The following is a 16014-nucleotide window of genomic DNA, read 5'->3' as shown; positions in this document are numbered from 1 at the left end:
CGGGCAAGGGTACCCAGATCGCGGCTTAGTAAGCTCCCCGGGCATAGGTCCTCGGCAAGGGTACCCAGATCGTGGCTTGGTAAGCTCCCCGGGTATAGGTCCCAGGATCATAACTTGATAAGCTCCCCGATCTTGCCCCAAATCATAACTTGGTAAGCTCCTCGTGCGTAGGTCCTCGGATCATAACTTGACAAACTCCCCGGACGTAGGTCCCTGATCATAAGTTGGTAAGCTCCCCGGGCGTGAGCCCCGGGATCATAACTTGATAAGCTCCCTGGACGTAGGTCCCTGGCTTATAACTTGATGAGGTCATAATATCCACATGGCACAAGTTCCTACGTGTTTAGGCTGGTCTCCTGAACATGAAAATGACCATTATTAACATTACGATACAACGTATTGAGAGATACAAATTTTTGAACATGATCCGACCATATCAAATGAAGTTGTAAGCTCAATGCAAATGAAAATTATATGATAATCACTGAACAACACCATATTTGAGAAACTTGAGCTTGCCTATTTGTGATGGTGTTAAAAGTTTGATTTTTCAAATAGTCGAAGTTCATCAGCCGATTTTGACAAAAACCAGTTGATGCACCAAATGATATCGGATCAACATGTCATAGGATCCTATGTGTTCGGCCTGCTATCCAGAATGTGAAAATGGCCTCTAACTTTATTACGATACCACATATTAAGAGTTACGAATTTTGGAACATGATTCGGGCACAACAAATGATGTCGTAAGCTCAATGTAAATGAAAATTATATGATAATCACTGACCCACACCATATTTGAGAACCTTGAGCTTCCCTCTATATGATGGTGTTAAAAGTTTCATTTTTCAAATAGCCGAAGTCCATCAGCCGGTTTTGACAAAAATCGGTTGATGGACTAAACGATATTGGATCCACATAGCACAAGCTCCTACATGTTTGGGCTGGTCTCCTGAACGCGAAAATGGGCATTATTAACATTACGAAACAACGTATTGGGAGTCACAAATTTTTGAACACAATCTAGCCACATCAAATGAAGTCGTAAGCTCAATGTAAATGAAAACTATATGATAATCACTGAACCACACCATATTTGAGATCCTTGAGTTTTCCTATATGTGATGGTGTTAAAAGTTTCATTTTTCGGATAGTCGAAGTCCATCAGCCGATTTTGACCAAAATCGGCTGATGGATCAAACGACATCTGATCCACATGTCGCAGGATCCTATATGTTCGGCCTAGTCTCCAGAATGTGTTAGGGCGTTTGTCTCGTTGAGATCCTACACCGTGCGCAATGAATGAAACACATTGAGTTGCTGAATCGGATTGCGCCGTGGTGTTTATGTTTAGATTTGACGAAGAAGATGCATCGGCCGTTAGTGTTGGTTCGGGCGCACTTCAGGAAGAGAAATCGACCCGTCGCACAGTGTTGCAACGTCAGAAACACGTTGAGTTGCTGCACCGAGCGTTTCAAGAAGAAGATGAACAATGTTGTGTTTGGGTTTGATGAAGAAGATGCACCATCGCCGCCTGTCAGTGTAGGTTCGAACACACTTCGAGAAGACAAATTGCATGATTTGGATGCACACGACAACCAGGGTGGAAAAGCCAAACAGAGACGGAGGGTAAAATCGGCATCCCATACATGATTTGGTCATTTTAGAAGTTATGTATGTGAATTGGGTATTTTGCTAATTTACATGCGCGGTTGAGTAAAATGCTGAATGATTTATTTGACTATTAGCCATTTGAATCTATGCAACCCATTTTATGGTTTAAATTCCAAGATATTATGTCCTCATAATGGTAGGTCGATGTTTGATGTTTAACCTCAAGTAGATCAAAATTGCTAAGCAACAATTTTATCATATATATATATATATAAAAGAACCTGGATTACGTAATATAAAAGAACCTGGTCAACCGGAAATCTGAAGGGTGAATTGAAGAAAATTTTACTTTAATTTATAAATACTCTGCTCTATCATCTATCTATCAATATATCATATCGCTAGTTAATCCTTCCCACAAACCCTAAAAGCTCTCTCTCTCTCTCTCTCTCTCACTCTTTCAGATCTTCAAACAACGCAACAGCAACGCTATGGCAGGGACGTCAGCAGCCGCCTCCCCGTCACATTTGGAAGATATCGTAGCTTTCATTAAATGTTTTGAAGAACTGGAAAAAAAATAGAAATTCTGAAAATGTTCCAAGAAAGCCTTGCGGAATGAGAATGAAATTCTGAAAATGTGTATCAAAAGATTTGAAGAGGAGATGAATGCAATGCCTAAAAGATCCGCATAGCTTAGTGCGAAGCTATATATATATCAGCAGCAGCTTCTTCTATCTCGCCCATAAATAAAATAAACTAAACTATATATTGGGCTTATTAGTATTTTTATTTTGTTTCTGTAATAATCTGCATGTGTTACCCTAAACAAACTGTTGCTTTGATTTTATGGCTTTAGCTTTGTTAAGCTTTTCTATAAACCAAATATTGGATTCCTTCAATCAATTAATTAATCCAGAAAATAATCACGGTCTCACAGAAATTATCTATTGATTATCAAGTTGAATCGATGAATAACTCATTGCGGATTAATTCCATCTCAGCTAAGAATAGAATTAGACACACTTTTAGAGTAAAAAGAAAAAAGTGATACCACTCACTCTAAGTGATTCAGTATTATTATTGGTCCCATGACAAAATACAAATAGGTAAATCATGAACCATCCTATGGTAAGATACAAATAAGTAAATCTAGATATCTAATTCCTCGATAATCTCATGAAATTTTTTTATTGATCATCAAGATAAACCATGTCTTAATATTGGCCAAAGCAACACATATTAAGAATATGGTATTCCTGGACACATATTTAAGTAATTTGAATCCACATAATGAGGAAGTATTACTTGTATTAGGTGTGACATAGTCAACCCAGTGGAGACTGACACATAGATCATATTTTTGTTGGTTAGTCTTAGGAAAACGTACCAGTTCCATTGTACAAAAAATTTTGTACAAGTGTCGAACCTTTCCTTAAATAACCTATTGTGTTCTTTAGAAGTTAAATTAGAAATCGCAGACGGAACTTAACATCATTGATTCCAAATTTAACTTATCTGTTCTTAATGGTTTAGATTTGAATCGCAAGCGGAACTTAACACTATTGATTTAAATCCAGCTATGTTATTAATTCCATTAAATATTAATTTCGAAAATTGGCTTCCAGGACTGCATAGCGAGGAACATGACCTTCTTGGATATGGGAGCAACCACCACCACCTAGACAAAGCCTTTTAGAGAAAGCTAATATTTAATTTCCTTAAATAACTCTAGGTTAACCAAAAAGAAAACTAGATCGAAAATTAGATCTAATTCGAAAAACTCGAAAAACTTATTCGAAAACTAGATCTAATGTCTCTTGTGTTTGAAATTCTTACAAAAAGAAATAACTAGCATGATGCGGAAAACAATTGCCAATTATACTTTCTTTTTGTATGCTAATGACCTCGAGATCTTCTGTCATATTCCTTGCCTCGCCTTGGACGTCGTGTGGGCGATGATCCTCCAAGATGAACACCACCCAAAAGCTTTCTTCCTCTTCCTCTAAAATCTGGCCACCACCACCACCACCAAGGAGAAGAGAGCAAAGGGAAAGGGAGAAAAGAGAGGGTCGACCACCAAGAGATCCTCCAAGCAAGAGAATAAGAGTTGTGTCTCATGAAGCCTCCTCACCCATTCTTTTATAATACTTGCCCAAGGCAAATAAGGAAAGACTTTTTATAAAAGTTAAAATCTTCCTCATGGTTTTCCTTTTCCCTTTTATTTTTCCTTTTCTTTCCTCTTGATTGAATCAATCACCAAAAATTAATTGATGATTTTATTTTTTTAATATGGCCAGCCACCTTGCTTGGGCACCAAGCAAGGGTGCTCGGCCCCCATAAGAGGAAAGGAATATATTTTTTTATAAAATTTTACAAGAAGAAAAACCCTTATAAAATTTTACAAGCTCTCTTTCCTAAAGTAGGAGTTAAAAAAAGGAAAGTTCTAAAAATTAAAACCATGTTTTAAAATTTAAAACTTCTCTTATAAAAATTCCCTTTTTTAACATGATGATAGAAAATTTAAATTTTAAAACTTATCTTCTTTTTTTTTTAAACCATGAGGATGGTTAAAAAAGGAAAATTTTAAAATCTTCTAAAACATGTGGCCTAATTCAAATAAGGAAAGTTTTTAAAATTAAAATCTCTCTTTTAAAACTTATAGTTTTCTACCAAGAGAAAATTTTAAAAATTCAAAAAACCCTCCTTGTTTGATTAATGTGGTCGACCCCTACTAAATTGTTCATCAAACAATAGGGTCGGCCCCTATTGGAAGAGGATATGGTCGGCCCTTGCTTGGTCACCAAGTATTGGACCGACCCCCTTCTTGGACACCAAGATGAGCTTATATTTGGATGGACTTAAGGCTTTAATGAGGCTACTATAGGATCGAAAAGAATTTAGATATCTCCACAATAGCATGATAGTGTCCACTTTGGACCTAGACCCTCATGGCTTTGCTCTTGGGCTCTCCCCAAAAGGTCTCATGCCAATGGAGATATCTTTCTCTTTATAAACTCATGATCTTTCCCATGTGTTTTCAATGTGGGACTATTTTTGCAACCTTGCAACACCAACAGCTACAACAGAGACCTAGAGGAGAAATTGGTTTTGGCCTTCCGATAAGCTTGAGTATCCCGTGTTCGCTCCGAACACACAACTCAACGATAATAACTCATTCCACTAGAGAGTTATCATCGCACTACCGCACCAATCCCAAATTACATTATGAGCTCCTTCTTATCATGAGTGTGTTAATTTTCCTGTGTTTAAGATAACAAATGCCCACTAATTAAGTAAGTTACTGACAACTCACTTAATTAATATCTAGCTCCAAGAGTAGTACCACTCAACCTCATTGTCATGTCGGACTAAGTCCACCTACAGGGTTTAACATGACAATCCTTATGAGCTCCTCTTAGGGACATTCCCAACCTAGATAACTAGGACACAGATTACTTCTATAATCAACAACACACATTATAAGTAATATCATTTCCCAACTTATTTGATATATTGATTTATCAAGTTAAACCTCACCCTTTGATAAATCAAATAAATAAATATTAAATATATGTGCTTATTATTATATTAGGATTAAGAGCACACACTTCCATAATAACTAAGATCAGGTTCTTTTACTAAGTCAGTACAAAAGAACTAATTACCTAAATGGTCCTACTCAATACACTTAGAGTGTACTAGTGTAATTTATTAATCAAGATAAATTAATACTTAATTACATTATGACTATTCCGATAGTTTGTTCCTTTCCATCTTAGTCGTGAGCAACTGTTTATAATTTATAAAGAACCGTCAACATGATCTTCTGTGTGTGACACCACATACCATGTTGTCTACTATATAAATTAATTGAACAATTACATTTAACAAATAAATGTAGATATTGACCAATGTGATTCTTTTATTTCAAAAATAAATGTTTACAAAAGCTAGACTTTTAGTATACACTCCAACAATTTTGAACCAAATGGGTATAAGATGTGTTAAAGGAACGAGGCACAAATCACTGTAGTTGCTAAGAGGTTCAGAAGTGGTTATAGAATCAACAATTTGATTTTTCAATTAATTATGGATCATGATGTACTCTAGATACCACTAATAATTGATCCATAATTAATGATTATTTATGGATGACCAATATAATCGAGAACCTATTAAGTCAATCGCACTATGAATGTATCTGAAAGACTTTAAACAAATTTGAAAATTAGATTCTCAGATCTAGAGAGATTGGGTTCTGGTTGGATCAGATGAAAGGTGAATATGGAAGATATGTTGTCACAACAGATGCGCGAATTAGCGCCATATTTTAAAGATGAGTTGAACCCTCTTTGGTTTAATTGTGAACTAAATTCGTTTAGTTTAAATTAATGTGTTTTGGTGGATGAACCACTTGGTTTGGTTTTGAACCAAACTTAAGTTAGTGGTTTGGATTTTGGGTCTATGGAGACGGGTTTGAACATGCTCTTCAAAACCCATTAGGAGATCTCTATATATAGATCTAGGTTGGAGAGAAAAATAGACCAACACGAAAACCTAAAATTGTTTAGGGTTTTGTTTTTTTTTCACTCTTCTCCTCTTCTTGTCACCGTCGCCGACCAAGGAGAAGGGTTCTCCTTGGTCCACCGACCACTACCTCTCGCTGGTCAATAGCCCCTAGCCAGAAGGATGTCGGAAAGACGTTAGAGGAGGGGTGAATACATCACTTTTGCTAATATCATTAGTTAAAACAAACACAACCGAAAAGAGAAAGGAGAAAGAACAATCGCTAACATAAGTCTTTTTACTTGGTTCAGAGTCTTCGACGACTCCTACTCCAACACCCGCACTTAATGAGTGCTTTCATTAAACAATCACTATAAAATCGAAAAGATTATAGAGTTTAAGTACAATGCGAGTATGTAAAAATATATCGACAACAATAAGAAGTAGAAGATTGATCGTAGGGTGTTGGAGTAGGCTTTCGGTGTCGTTAGAGTCTTCTTGAAGTAGTGCACAAGTACAAAAGTCAGAGAGTGATATTTCAAAGTTGCTGGTCGAAGGCCTTTTTATAGGTCATCTCTGGTCGCCTGAACCACCCTGGATGCCTGGAGTGCTACCGTGGCGGCTCCTCGGTGAAACTCTATCTCTGAAAATTTATCCTTCTATCTCTGAAATTCTAATTTTAACCTATTTGTCATACATCAAAACCTGATTATTAGTGCAACCTATAATCAGATTTGTTGCTTTGATTTTATGGCTTTAGCTTTGGTAAGGTTTTCTATAACCCAAATATTGGATTCCTTCCATCAATTAATCCAGAAAATAATCACTGTCTCACAGAAATAGATGAAATTATCTATTGATTATCAAGTTGAATCGATGAATAACTCATTGCGGTTTAATTCCATCTCAGCTAAGAATAGAATTAGACACTCTTTTAGAGTAAAAAGAAAAAAGTTATACCACTCACTCCAAATGATTAAGTATTATTGGTCCCATGACAAAATACAGACAGATAAATCACGAACGATCCTATCACGAACGATTCTATGATAAGATACAAATAAGTAAATCATGAGGACATTTTGCCTTAATAGTCTTTGTATAGACTAGGAATTCAGACACCCATTGAATCATTTTGTACCTATTTAAAAATGACCTCAGCACCTATTGAAACAACCACATAAATGTAAATATCAACTATACCCACTACCCTAAGGACTAAAATTAGGTACTAGATCTGGTTAAATGGGCAAAAGGTACTAGACTCAGGCATTTTGTTTTTATTTATTGCGATGTGATTAATAGACATCCAACTCCAACTACCAAGTAAAATCGGAAGCACAAATAGGTCGAGAGTGTGATGGCCCAATATCATGAATAATTCAAACACTAGAGACATGTTATATATCTTGCAAGTGAATCAAATCCTCGTTGAATGGGTATATCATCCTATTGTCATCGCACCGCATAGATTGAGACACTCTTGTTAAATGGGTAAAAGGTTTCAATATTGCATGATGCCATGGTCAAATGAACCTATATCTATCTCTCCAAAGCAATCACAGTGGTAACAATTCTAGTCTTTGTTTAATTTTTTTTAATCCAGATATCTAATTCCTTGATAAACTCATGAATTTTTTTTTTTTATTGATCATCAAAATAAATCTGAAAAACGCAAGTTAAAAATGACCTAATAATCCAACATCTCAAGTTTTCCTTTCCATTAGAAGAAAATGTCCGCATAGTTGGGATCATATAGTCTAATTTTCAATATTTGGATAAATGGTCCTGTGAGTTTTTGAAATATTTATACAATATTAATGTATATTTATTATTAGATTAAATAATAGTGTATTTCAAACTCTAATAAATTAGATTTTTTCGAGTGAATACTTTCCATGTCAATCGTTGGGGAATCGTATGACACAAGTTTGAAAACTTTTAGGGTGTGTTTGGTTCAAGTCATCATCTATAATCTTGGTTATGTGATTACCAGGTAATCACATAACAAAGGTTATAGAGAATACAACATAACTTATTAAGTGTTTGGTTCAATTAAAATTATACAATTATTTAATTTTATATTTACTAATTTTTCCTTTAACTTTATGAATTAATTTAATTCAATTAAAACCTTCCTCCTCCTCTTATCTGTATGCTTTTCCAAACCAGAGAGGAAGGAAGGAAAAACAAGAAAGGAAAAGCAGTCAAAAAAGGGAGAGAGACGCTCGTCGTTGTGTTCGTCTTCCTCCATCAGCCCCTACTGCTGCTCCCGTGGGCACAATAAACTTCTTCACGCTTCTACTGCTGTTTCCCTTACTTGTTTCCGCCACCCCGCCTTTGTCTCCGCCGCCGCCGCCACCTCTTATGCTGGCGGGGCGCAGCCGGGAAACCCAAGGGGAGATCGACGCGCTTACAGCGTTCAGGCTCGCGCTCCGTGACCCTCTCGGCGCGCTCGACGGCTGGGACGAGGCGTCTCTCTCCGCACCTTGCGACTGGCGCGGCGTCGCGTGCGAGCCGAACGCCGCCCCGCGTCGTCGAGCTCCGACTCCCTCGCCTTCGCCTCTCCGGCCTCATCTCTCCTCGGCTTGCTGACCTCCAGCTCCTGCAGCGTCTGAGCCTCCGGTCGAACCAGTTCTACGGGTCTATTCCGCTGGCATTGGCCTCTCTTGGCAACCTCCACTCCCTCTTCCTCCAGTCCAATGCCCTCTCCGGTCCCATCCGCACCTTCCCACTCTCCAACCTCTCCTCCCTCCAAGTACTCAGCTTTGCCGGAAACCTCCTCATTGGAAAACAAAGCTTTCCTCTTTGGGCAATTTTGGAAAAAAATGTTGATAACCCCGGAATCGTAGAAAACCTAAGGTTTCTAAGGTTTTTTGATTCCTGGTTCTATTCCCTAATTGCTGATGTGGCGGTAATGTTGCATTACCCGGAATCACCAATTACTTAAACCAAACAAGATTATCATTGATAACCAACTAAGGTTATCAGCGATAACCCTGAACCAAACACGCCCTTAGGGTGTGTTTGGTTCGGAGTTATTCTTGATAATCTTGGTTATCCATACAAGGTTATCAACAAAAACCTTGTTTGGTTTAGGTATTCGATGATTCCCGAGTAATGTTCTATGCCCGACACGTCAGCAAAAGGGTCATGCAGTTCGGAATCAGAAAATCTAAAAAAACTAAGGTTTTTCTTGATTCCGGGGTTAACGAATTTTTTTTACCAAAAATATCCTCCGATAAGAAAAAACATGAAAAAATGTAAAAAAAAAAATTTAAAAATTTTAAAAATAAAAAATTTAAAAAATTTAAAATTTTTTAAAAATATATAAATTTTAAAAATAAAAAATAAAAAATAAAAAATTTATAAAAATTTAAAATTTTTAAAATTTAAAAATAAAATAAATAAATAAAAATTAAAATTAAAATTTAAAAAATGTAAAAAAATAAAAAATAATATAAATATAAATAATATAAACAATATAAAAACATTAAAAAAATAAAAAAAAACACCTAAAAAAGTAAAAAAAATATACAAAAAAAAGAAAAGTAAAAAAACATTAAAAAATAAATAAATAATAAGAATAATAATAATAATGTGTATAGTTGATTTTGTAACTGAGGGTAATACGGTAAAATATTAAACTAAGGTATTCATTAAAACCTTCAAACAAACAAGTTTTTGTTGCATTACCTAGATTGAACCAAACAACATTTGGTTATGTTTTATTCCCCATAATCTTGGTTATGTGATTACTTGATAATCACATAACCAAGGTTATACATGATAACTTGAACCAAATACGCCCTTAGGGGCGTTCTGATGGATTTTAAATTCCAAGCGCTTTTTTTACCAAAAAAAAGATTGAGTTTACATCCACGAGTTAATTTCAATGAACAAAGAATTTCTATGTGCAAGAAATAATAGTTCAAACAGAATTAATATTTTAAATTTACTTCATAGAATAAGTATTTTAAAAATTATTTTCTGAATGTGCATAGATGTATTTATAAATTTATTTATTTATTTTTGATAATTTAAGTATCTTGTTTGTACAAAAGATAGATTTGTTATTTTAACGGTTTCCTAGTGTCGGTTTCACGGATATAAAGGGAATTATATGTAGATACACAAGTCATAGGCACATGGTGGGATACATCTCAGGTCATCAGTTCTTGAAAATCAACCCCTAAACATTACGTTAGAGATATAATGCGTCCACCATCCACACTACGTCACGAGGACAAGTATCTTACCTGTATGATCTTAGGTAATGTGTGTTTTTGGTCAGATTTGAATCCTCGCATAGGGGGAGCAATTTTTTTTTTTTGAAAAAAAACTTATTCGATGTATGAGTAACCTAAAATCATATCTTGTCGGTCGGGCACGTAAATAAAATTCCACGTGATTTTTTTTAACAAATTATCAAACCACGTAAATAAAATTTAAGAATATTTAAATCACATATTTAAGTTTTAAGAATATCTAAGCATGTATTACATTCATATTTTGCTCTTTTTACCGTTCTCAATTGATTAGTAGATTTACCAATTATAGCAAATCAATAGGTAAATCTAGCAATCTATTGAGAATGATTGTGACTCTAAATTTAAATTTTAAAATCTGATTTGTATACAAAAAAAATATTACTCTTAATATAATGAGTTAAATTGATGTTTGAGAATATGAATATAATCAGGAGAACGAAAAGAACATGCATGTGATTCCGAGCTTTCTAGGTTCATCACCCAAATTTGGCCAAAATCGACTGATGGAATTAAAGAGTTCGGAATAACATATCATCTATTTCTATGTATTCATTTAATTCTCTTTATTATATTCATACTCTTAAACATTAATTTGACCCACCATATTGAGAGTAATAATTTTTTAAACATGAATATGTTTGAAAAATCAAATTTGTATTCAAAACATCATTTTAGCCGAAATTGGCCAAAATCAACTCATGGACCTAGAGAACTCAAATAACATGAAATCATATTCTATGTGTTCGTCTAGTTCTCCTGATTATATTTATGTCCTCAAACATCATTTCCATACACCATATTGAGAGCAATATTTGTTAAATATGAATATATTCAAAAAATCTTTTCATATTTAAAAACTTATTACTTTTAATATATTGTGTCAAATTTATATTTGATGATATAAATATAATCAGAAGAATTAAACAAACACATAAGTCATAGTTTTATGTCATTTTAAGTTCTCTAGGTCCATCGGCTAGTTTTTATCAAAACTGGTCAAAATCGATTGATGGACCTAGAGAGTTCGAAATAACATGGAACCATAACTTTTGTGTTCGTATAGTTCTTCTAATTATATCCATATCCTCAAATATAAATTTGACATAATATATTGAGAGCAGTGATTTTTTTAACATAGATATGTCCAAAAAATTTACTTCATGTTAAAAAAATCATTACTCTTAATATAGTATGTCAAATTGATGTTTAAGGGCATGGATATAATCAAGAAAACTAGATGAATGTATAAAACCTAGTTTTATATCATTCGAGCTCTCTATGTTCATCAACCGATTTTGGTCGAACTGGTGAAACTAATTGATGGACGTAGAGAGCTTGAAATGACGTGAAACCAGTTCTTATGTGTTCGTCTAGATCTTCTGATTACATCCAAGTCCTCAAACGTCATTTTCATACACCATATTGAGAGCAATATTTTTTTCACATGAATATATTAAAAAAATTTAATCTGTGTTAAAAAAAATCACCGCTCTCAATATAGTGTATCAAATTAATGTTAAAGGCATAGATATAATCAGGAGATACTGACTAATTGACTTAGAGAGCTTTGAATGATATAAAACTTGGTCTTATGTGTTCGTCTAATTCTCCTGATTATATCTACACTCTAAAATGCCATTTTCATACTCCATGTTGAGAGCAACAAGTTATTTAATATGAATATGTTTAAAAATTTTGATTTGTATTCAAAAATCATTGCTCTTAATATTGTGTGTCAAATTGATATTTGAGTGCATAGATATAATCAGGAGAACTATACACAAGACCTGTTTTTATGTCATTCTAAGCTCTTTAGGTCCGATTTTGGTCAAAACTGATCAAAATCGATTAATGGACTTAGAGAGCTCAGAATGATATGAAATCAAATTTTATGTGTTCATCTAGTTCTTGTGATTATATCCATGCCTTTAAAGATCATTTCCATATGTCATATTGAGAGTAATAATTTTTCTAACATGAATGTGTTTAAAAAATTATTGCTTTCAATATAGTTTATTAAATTGATGTTTGAGGGCATGAATATATTCAGGAGAACTAGATGAATATATAGGATATGGTTCTATGTAATTTCGAGTTCTCTATGTCCATTAGTCGATTTGAGCTGAAATTAGCTGATGAACCTAGAGAGCTTGTAATGATATGAAATCAAGTCTTATGTGTTCATCTAATTCTACTAATTATATTCATGCTCTCCAACATCAAATTGACATACTATATTGAGAACAATATAAATATAAATCAGCCAATAATTTAATCGGATCGAACAAAGTATAGAGCTGACAATTTTCTTCTTGGTCTCCCCCTCTCTGTGCGCACGGATTCCGCCGACAATGGTGGGGGCAGAGAAGACAACTCGCTTGAATCGGCTCAAGATCGAGATGAAGAATGGCGACAGAGGGTTGTGGGAGTACCTCTATTTTGTCCGCGAGCTCAAGGCCTAGCGATCTGACAAGGTCCTAAAGCACGGCCTCACCATCCTGAACGAACACAATGACCAATCTAAGCTTGGAAGTGAAGGCCTGTCCCATTTGTTGATCTAATTTGTTGGTGTTTTCTTTATAATTATTGGAGATTGGTTCAAACTTCCATAGATCGTAGGTTGTAAGATGAGAAGCCTACATTCGAATGTTTGAAGCTTGAATACACACTCCCCTTTTTGTGGGCGACATTTGACCTTCCGCGCCTTCTCCAGTCGCTAGCTTCCTCTTCGATTGCTTGGGTGATATTCCGACCTTCCAGGGTTGAGCTCATCCGAACCCAACTTCGGTCTTCTCCTCGAGCATCTTCCGCTCCGATTTCTCATCTCTCGGAAGCGCCGCATGCGTCCTTCTCACTCCACCGGTGTACTTTTTCATAGTTTCTCATCCATCGGATGCATTGAACCCGTCGACTCGATTCTCGTGTCATCATTCTCGTCCGTTGCATCTTCCGCTCGATTTTTTGTGATCCTAAGCTCCTACACACTTAGACACAAGGATCAAATACATAATACCTAATGTGGCTTGGTTGACCACATCAAAATCAATACAGGGTACTTATATATGTTTTGATCTCCATGTTTTATATTGACTATACACTATCATGTCTAAAACCCATTGAGTCACCCGGACTCACCATCCCATTTATACTTTTATATTTTTCAGGTAGCATGTAAATGATTGTGGAGTCGCTTGGAATATCATGTCTTCCGATCCCACGTCACATCTAAGGACGGTTTCTAATTTTGTTTCCTGTTTTACTTGCATTATGAATTTTTGGACTTGGCATTGTATAATTCGACTTAGTTTTTGAGTTTAGCTATGTGGTGTCTTGTATTTGCCTTGTTGTGGTTGTGTAAAACCTAGCCGGCTAGTAGTCTATCGTTCTGTGTTTTTAATACAGCCGTGTGGGCTACTTATATAACTGTGCGATTGTGATTATTTACAGCCGTGTGGTTGTGTTTATTTTTCAGCCGTGTAATTAAGCTGTAGGTTATTATATTTGTACAGACATGCTGCTATGTATCAAAGTTTCATTTGTCACCGTTACATGAAAGATGTTGTCCGTTTGTTGGACAATGACTCCACTGGGGCGTGACAACATTTGTGGTGGGGGAAGTAGTAGGGTATTTGATTAAGAGAATGAAAATTTCACCCGGCCATGGAAAATGTTTTTTCAAATTTGTGCTAGTAGATCCAATCAGTTTCTCCCTTCGTAGAACAATTTACGTGCCGATAGTTTGTCAGCGAAAAATATTTTCCTATCAAATCAGATAGGTATAGGCTTCTGTCGTTATCGATCTCATGTGGAACTATGAAACGCTGAACTGTTTGGTAGCATTGATGTGCCTGTTTCAGTGTAGTTCACCTCTACCAGACTAACTAAGCATTTAGATACGTTGTATATTCCTGGAACTAAACTTTTCTGTAGGTTGGGCAATAAAATAAAGAACTGAGCTACAAAGCCTACTGATATTCAGGTTTATGTCGAAATGATACTTATGTTATTTTAATGGAACTACTAACTTTTTTCAGATTGGAATTTTGCACATTCTTTTCTCCATGAAACACAAAAAAAACATTTAACAAATGGTTAGAACAGTGAGGTCGAAGTTAAAGTTGATAACGTGCTGTCACAAATAGCCAGCATTTCTGGCAGATTGCAGGCTATAACTCGATGAGAATGTCAATACTCTAGTCCACAGTGGACTTGTAGATGTGTCACGCCCCGGAATTATAGTTCCCGGTATCCCACTCGATGACAATATAATATAAGAAATCTTAGGAATTATCAAAATAGAATAACCAAGAAACATATCAAATTTATATATATGTCTTAGTGTTTCGTAGACTACAAGACTATACAGATCAACGACATCTATAATAAAATTTTAGAATGTAAATACAACGAAAACAAAAGTAAAATAAACCAGGAAATCAGCACGTCGAGATCTCTGAGCAGCTCTATGAAAGTCTAAAATCAATTATAATATCAAAAAGATCCCTGTGTCTGCAAAACTGGAAACCAAGGAATGTAGAAAGTTAGCCAAATGGCTAAATGGATACTCAAGAAAGATGTGCATGAATTTAATCTTGTTTAAGAATCAAAGAGGTATCATTTATTATTTCAACTTTTATTTCTTCTTTGAGTTCTCAGAGAATATACACAAGTGTATAATTATGATCATCTAATATTTATTTGTTAGAATTAAAATTCATCTTCATATATTATCATCAATTAAGATAAATTCTCAATCTTATTATTTAATCAATCAGTATACAAGTTATCATGATAATATTGACATGTATATCCATAGTCTAAATATGATAAATCAACTAAAAAGTGAATCACCGAAGCCAATATCATCAGAGTGTAATATCATATGGATAGGCTAAATGCCTACTCAAAGTATAAAACTGTCGCATACGTCATCTGATGTACGGGCTATCAGCCCTCACCGGTGGAAGACATAATAAACACTAACCGAGGGCTACATCATGCCACCACGCCTCGAGTGTACGGTCAGGTACTCTGGACCACGGGCTGCCGCGCTACCACAATAATATGTGGGTGGTCCAGTACTCTAATATAAAGTTCAGATACAAAGCTAGGCTCACCGTCTTCACTTTTTAATATTCTTTATTTACCATCTTTATTATTTCACCTTTATGATTATATTTATCCATTTATCATGATTATTCTCTTTTCATATTGAATGGTCAATCAGGTAATATTTCCGTATCAAGTCTGTTAATTTATCATTATAGGGTCCACAGATAAAAAGTTACAAGTATCAACAAATAGAGTATCAAAAGCATGGAATATGAAAGGTCAAGCAAGTAAAAAAAAACAAGGTATCAACAGAAGAGTAATTCAGAATATTTCTTTAATTTAAAAAAAAAACAACTCTTCCGATATAAATCCTAGTATGAACCCACATGTGAACAAGAAATAATATCAATTATTTACCTTCCAATGATTTTAATATTTTAACCCATTTCGCTATTTATAATATCAGTTTAATCCTCATTTTGAAAACAATGATACAACATATACATAATCCAATTTATATATTTATTCATGCACAAGGAAATATACAAGAGTAGATGTATCCACCTTATGT

Source organism: Zingiber officinale, chromosome 5A (assembly GCF_018446385.1).
Source record: "Zingiber officinale cultivar Zhangliang chromosome 5A, Zo_v1.1, whole genome shotgun sequence".
Taxonomy (NCBI): Eukaryota; Viridiplantae; Streptophyta; class Magnoliopsida; order Zingiberales; family Zingiberaceae; genus Zingiber; species Zingiber officinale.
This window is presented reverse-complemented; position numbering follows the sequence as displayed.